Source organism: Vespula pensylvanica, chromosome 1 (genome assembly GCF_014466175.1).
Source record: "Vespula pensylvanica isolate Volc-1 chromosome 1, ASM1446617v1, whole genome shotgun sequence".
NCBI classification, from domain to species: Eukaryota; Metazoa; Arthropoda; class Insecta; order Hymenoptera; family Vespidae; genus Vespula; species Vespula pensylvanica.
Genome location: NC_057685.1, coordinates 1,749,278 through 1,756,334, shown reverse-complemented (window position 1 = coordinate 1,756,334; position 7,057 = coordinate 1,749,278). Strand labels below are relative to the sequence as shown.

At 31.1% G+C, this 7,057-nt stretch overlaps 1 protein-coding gene across 4 annotated transcripts in view; it reads right to left on the bottom strand.

The window, feature by feature from the left end:
* The window catches only part of LOC122629271 (sodium-dependent dopamine transporter), a 17,097-nt gene extending 15,263 nt beyond the window's left edge, over nucleotides 1-1,834 (bottom strand). For 2 of the 4 annotated variants that reach the window (XM_043812531.1, XM_043812514.1), the window contains exon 1: nucleotides 1,015-1,606. The gene's annotated coding sequence lies outside the window, so the exon portion shown is untranslated. Of the gene's footprint in view, nucleotides 1-768; nucleotides 830-1,014; nucleotides 1,607-1,816 lie in introns of those variants that run through there. The other 2 variants (XM_043812551.1, XM_043812520.1) reach the window with 2 other exon arrangements.
* Between the last annotated feature and the right edge of the window lie 5,223 nt (nucleotides 1,835-7,057).

Genomic DNA, 7,057 nt, shown 5'->3' with positions numbered 1-7,057 from the left:
CTCTCTCTCTCTCTCTCTCTCTCTCTCTCTCCTCAAGCATAAAGCATCGACATAAATACTCAAAATCCCGATGAACCTCTCGTGTTATAGACAGATCACTTGGAATCGATTTCGCTTTTGTCAAGCATATCGTATCGTGCTCATCTACGATCACTCTTCTAAACTTTTTCTCTACCATGATTTCTCATTGATAATTAAAGTCACCGAGAATAGAGAGAAAGATGGAGATAGTTTAATTTTTTTTCTGTTTCCTTTCTCTCTCTCTCTCTCTCTCTCTCTCTCTCTCTCTCTCTCTCTCTCTCTCTCTCTCTCTTTCTCTTTCTTTCTTTCTTTCTCTTCCTCTTTCTCTTTCTTTTCACCAAACAGATTTTATCCTTTAATTATCGAGAAATTATTAACGAAGATACACAATAGATAAATTCTATATAGAAACATTTACACTGGAAAATTACTCGAACAAAAAAAAATATTTTTGTCGAGAGATAAAAAAATTTACGACGAAACGTTTGAAATAATTTATTATATTCTCTTCTTGTTCGGACGCTTTATGATAAAAAATAAAAAAAAGAAAAAGAAAGAGAAAGAAAATGAACAAAAATAATAAGTAAGAAAAAGAAAAAAAAAAGAAATTACGAGCGGACTGTCTCGTAAAAAATGTTTTCTAAATATTAAAAATTTATTTATCGATACGATGTGGAACGTTGAGAGAAATTTAAAAAATAAAAGAAAAACATTAGAAAAATTTGACTCGAACTCAAAGACACTTACCTTGATTGAAACTGTCTCTCTGTCTCTTTTCTGTCTCTCTCTCTCTCTCTCTCTCTCTCTCTCTCTCTCCCTTTCTCTCTCTCACTCTCTCTCACATACACTCTCACTCTCTCTCTCTCTCTTTCTCTCCCTCTCTCTCTCTCTCTTTCTTTCTGTCTTTTTCAGCGTCGATTAGCGAAGAAGAACGAGAGGATCGACGAATTGTAAGGAGGAGGAGAGGCCACGATGATCGGTGCGAGGCCTTACGTTGCTCCAGAGGACTCCCACAATGGAGACTCGCCAAAGAGTCAGAAGTAACTCGAAACTCGTATCGGTTAGACCCATAACACCCGATTTTTTCCGCACTCTTTCTTATATTCTAATATCCTCCTTTTTCTATCTTATTACACCCTCTATCTCACTTCTCTCTCTGCTCTCTCCAACTTTCCTCCTGTAGATTCTTTAAATCAATTATCGTTGAACGTTCAAGATAAATTAACGAGAAATAGGAAGAACAAAGATAATTGCAAAAAGAAAAAAGAAAGAGAGAGAGAGAGAGAGAGAGAGAGAGAGAGAGAGAAGGGGAGAGAAAAGTATGACGAGGAAGAAAATTAATAATCAATATATTGACGAATATTCTCGTGAAATTTAAAAAAGGAAATCAAAAAAATAAAAGGACCACCAACGACAACGAGTACTAACTATTAATTTCATTCTTTTTTGTTTTCTTCCTTCTTTTTCTTTATAAGAAAATCAGCAAGAATTTTTTCGAATAAAAGGAACATGGATAAAGAGGTAGGGGACAGGAAGAGAATATCGTCATCGTTGATGTAAAACCAGCGATCTACGACTCTCTTCTAATCCCTCTAAAATCGAATATGACGATAGAGAGAAAAAGAGAAAGAGAGAGAGAGAGAGAGAGAGAGAGAGAGAGAAAACAGAAAGAAAGAAAGAAAGAGAGAAAGAAAAAAGAAAAAAGAAAGAAAGAAAGAAAGACAAAAAGAAAAAAAAGGAGAGTGGGAGAGATTGAAAGAGATTGAAAGAGAGAGTAAGTAAATGTATATGGAACCTCCTCTTCGCGTAACTTCGAAAGAGCGAGTGAGGGAGTTTTCGCGGGAAGTACCGGTATATAACCGTGACCGCGCGCTTCACCATGGTCTCTCCCGCGCAAGCTTCGAAACGCACGCGCGCACACACGCGCAACGACGAGTCGTCAAGGATGATGGAAAGCTCGGAAAACTCGACTTATGTACTTACATATGTATCTATCTATGTATGTATCTATCTATCTACGAGGAGATGGATTTTCATCCATATCGTTTATCTCTCATTGTGCTGATCGATTTGTGTAGACTGTACGAAAGAGATCTTAAAGAAAGATTAAACTTAAAGACACTTTTCTCCTCTTTTATATTTTTTTTTTCTTCTTTTTGTTCTTTCTTTGCTTCGTCCATCACGTAAAAAATTTTTATTTATTTAGGTATTTATTAGTTTATTTACTGATTTATTTGGTTATCAGGATATATTTGGTTATTTACGATAATTGTTTTCTTTATTTCGTTAATACTGATGAGATACATAATACGAAAATAAATCATCGTCGATCTCACAATTTTTTATCTGCATTGCAATAGATCTTCCTCTCTCTCTCTCTCTCTCTCTCTCTCTCTCTCTCTCTCTCTCTCTCTCTCTCTCTCTCTCTCTCTTTTTTTCGCTCTCTCGAGAAAATCTTACACAAGAACAATTTTAAATAATCAACCAGAAAGATAGATATTCGTCGTAAATTAGTTTACACGGTTTATCAAAAAGCAATTTGAAAAATACATATTATACATATTAGTGATATTTTCTGAGCTCGTTTTCGACTATCGTAGATAATCAGGACATTTGTTATGTCGTAACAATGTCTCTCATATCTCTAAGTTACTTTTGATTTATCTCATTACGGGCAGAGTTTACAAGAGGGAGGGAGATGGTAAGGTGAGGGAGAGGAGAATAGGTGAAAAAAAATTTTTTCGAAGTCACACATACGCCGTTCTATTGATATTCGAAAAATAAGTCTGTCGAAACATAGCTACATATTTTTTGGTATTAAGTACGCGACGTACGCGGCCGGTATTAAAACCACAACTTATCGATCGTGTACACTCTCATCTACCTTTCTAACTCTAGATCAAAGCGTAGCGATTATTCTGTAAAGTGGAAGAACGTTAACAATAAAAGACAAAATTTAAATCTATCATTAATGGTACTCGTGTTCTAGATAAGAAGCCTCCTACTTTGCGTTAGGTTAATGGTAGTAAATTGGATAGAAAATTTAAAGCTAAATTATTCGGGCAAGGTAGAGAAGGGGAAGAGGGAAAGGGTTCGAAGAAAAAAATCCCACGATATTTTATCAAATATACGAGACAACATTTTTTAAATAACTTCGAATTCGAGGAAACAAAAATTTTTCTTGAGAAGATATCGTCAATCGTTGGAAAATTTTTATCGGGCCTTACATTGAGATGTTAATAAAGTTATAAATATATAAAATATTTCGATAATCAGAATCTAAATCCTATACTGTAAATTTGATGGCCTTAAAAAAGGCCGTTTACACATACTACGATACATACATAAGATAAAACACGATGAATGACTATATTGAGATAGAAATTCCTTAAACAAATGTTCTACCTTGTATTATTACACCTGAGTAGATTTGAGCATATTTTCGACGAATTTTTTTGAAGAAAATGAACGTCAGATTCTTCGATAACATTGTTTGTGCATCCAACGAGAATTACGTTTTCTCTTAAATTTCCTCATAAAACTCCAAACATTTTCAGATTAAATTCAATAAGATAATTGAGTACAAATTAATCCAAAGTAACTATGTCCCAGTAAACGCTTACGAAGTGCAGTGACCCAAATCCCAAAAACCTGGCCAAAAATGCAAATATTTGTCGATTTCAATGAAAATTTATGTATATATATATACTCACTAAGGTTTTCGAGGTCACGTATTACGAATAGAAAGTTAAAATTATGAAAAATCAAATTATGAATCTAATATAATGAACGTATATTTATTTATTTATTTATTTAAAAAATTCTAATTCAACTAAAACCTAGATAGATATATAAAAATATACAAAAATCAAAATTACAAAGAAAAAAGACGATTTTATTATAAAAGGACGTATGTATTTAAAAAAAAAAAATGTCACATTTAAGATTTCGTAGTTGGGAGTTTGCAAGGTCGGTGTTTACAAAAGGTACAAAGTTTAAATTACAAAAATAATATATTTGGTATAATAATTTAGACTATAATATTTTACACATAAAAATTTATATAAAAATTAGAATACAAATGAAAATTAAAATAAATAAATGTTCCTACCCGATTAATTTATTGGATTATTTTCAATGCAAAATAAAAAAAAAACGCACACACATTTACAATTAAAAAAAGATATAAATTATTTAAATATTAGAATTAATACACAAAACTATAATAAATACACATAATAACTAAATACACATAATATTTACACAATATACAAATTAAAATTATACAAATTAAAATTTACACAAATAATCGCATAATTAAAAAAGTTATAAAAATGGAAACCTGCGATTTTAGATCAGTCTTATGTTATACGTGTCAATAGCGTAAATTAAAAACGAGTCACGTATGTCGTCCACTCAATCATCTAAATCCGAATCATCATTATCTTCGTCAGAAGTATTTCCGTCATCATCTTCTATCATTATGTCAGGCAAAGTTAACAGATTGATTGCTTCTGTCATCAAATTCTTCAATTTTGTTTGCGGTAAATTTCTTAAACATGAAATATATGGATCGGATGTAGCTAGTAATTGTAGAAATACTTCTTCCATGTTTTTAACTCGAACAAAATCTTGACAAGATCTGTCGACATATAAATCATGTTGGACATCATTACACAGTTGACCAATTGGTAATAACGCGGACTCGATAACTTCTGGTCCGTGAATCAGAATTTTATGAACCGTAATGGACATATTGTACCACGGATATAATTTTACGAATCTTTCTGCAGTTTTTAAGGCATAATTATGAAATTTCGTAGCATTTATTTTATAATTGCTAGACATTGCCTGTAATATAACACAAAGTCTTTTAAGTAAGATTCTATCGACTCCTGTAATTAAGGCCGAAGTAGTTGAGTTTTCAAAAAAACAACGAGCTGTATTTTCATCGCAGTCTTTCAATTCAGCCTTTTCGTTATCAACCATAAATCCGTATTGTAAATTAAGTCCTATTTGGATATTCCTTTTGCGGTTTTCTACCACGGATTTCTCTTCTTCAGAACACACTTTCGACTTTTTAATATCAAGTTTATATGATAAATCTAGGCAACATTCAAAAAATCGTATCCAGATATGTAGAACTGATAATCCAAAACAATAATTATGTTCTATTTCTTTTCTTAAAATTTCTTGGATGTTATTAAATCGATTTTTTACGACTTTGCATAGATGACAATGTTCGTCTTCTGAAGTAGACGTAACTGCGTTACATACTTGAGAATTTGTCATAACAAACTTCAGATTATAAGATACGGTAATAAGTTTTCCATCAAAAACTGTTATAAAAGAGACAAGATTTCTTTCCTGTTCTTTAATGTAATCAACATCGTTTGTATAATTTTGCGAATTTCCATGGTTAAACTGCAACTTTATCGGTCTGCAAAATCTCGCTGAAGAGGGTCTTTGATTTTCCCAAATGATGTATTCTGCTCTTGTTTCTGGATTAGTTGATATAAGTTGCAGCGGGACTATAGATATAGAAAATAAACTCGTATTTGATGCGGTGTCTCTGTTTCCATTAAAATTTGATTTAATATTTTCTCCAGATATTTCTGCATAACCCCATTTACAATACAATGTCATATTACTGATATATTCCGAAGTCGAGCTTTTAAGAAAGTCTCTTTGGATAAATAAAATTTGTTCAACGGAATGATCCAATAAGCCTTGCAATTTCACTTCGGCACTGCAATCTTTTATTTTGATATCCGTTTTTGGCGGATAACATTTTTCCTTTGCTTGTAGTACAGCTTTGTACGGTGGATATATATTACAATTATTTTCTATGTTTGTAGCTCGAAGTACTTCATATTGATGTTTTAAGAGTTTTATTTCAAGCAATAAGGAAAGTGCGTAATCGTCTGAAACAGTTGTTAAATCTTTAAATCTTCTACGATTTTCATTTTCTCTTGAACTTTCCAATATTATATTCCTCGTTGGAGGCACACGATTTTCATTTTCTCTTGAACTTTCCAATACTATATTCCTTGTTTGAGGCACACTTGATAATTCTGTTGAATATGAGCACGAAGGAATATCTTCAATTCTCCTTCTTTTACAACTATTGCTGCTATCGGTCGAATTCGAAGCAGTATTACAATGTTCGCTTCTTGATGTTTCCGATACTACTGGAGGTTTGTAAAAAGTAAGTGTTACGTTCAACCACTTTTCATATTTTGTAAAAAAATATTTTCTTCTTTTGACTTGTCGCCATTTTCTCCTAAAGGAATAAAATAAATTGCGACAAATTTTCTTCATATCATCCGGTAATATATAAGAACATGCAAATCGTGTAGAGACCGAATTTTCTATTTTTTTAATGGCTTCAGATACTGGGCAAAATAACTTATCTCCTAAAATAATAAAAACCTCCCTTCTCGTCAATTGCATTTCTTCGAAATGCAAAGAGTCTGAAACAAAAGTATACATACATTGTTAAATTATTTAACACCCTTGGTAATAATGATACTAATGTTAAATATTTAAAAAAAAAAAAAAACTTAAAATTTTTCGATTAGCAACGTAAGATTTGTGATATATTGATTTAATAACAGCAGATTCTCGCAAACAAATAAAATTTAAATCTATTTGAAATAATTAAAAATATGTAAAAGTACATTTTTTGGAATAAATAAAAATATAAATTGTCGTTTAGAGATACATGCGATAATTAATGCACAAACAAATTTTTTATTGAAACGTTAATATAAGAAATATTAATAAACAAGTGAATAAATAATAAATAACAGTTAAAAAAATAAAAAAAAATTAAGAATATTTAAAAAAAAATAGATAAATAAAAAACAGAAAATATCGATAAAGAAAACATAATTAATTTCTCACTATCGGCAGACATAAAAATTAACAAAAATTTGAGTCTCAAATTAAAATAAATTGTTTTTCGTATGTTTACGTATGTGCATTCGCGTAAGTTAATTAATTAAATATCTGACAAATTAATTAAATGTTTCAA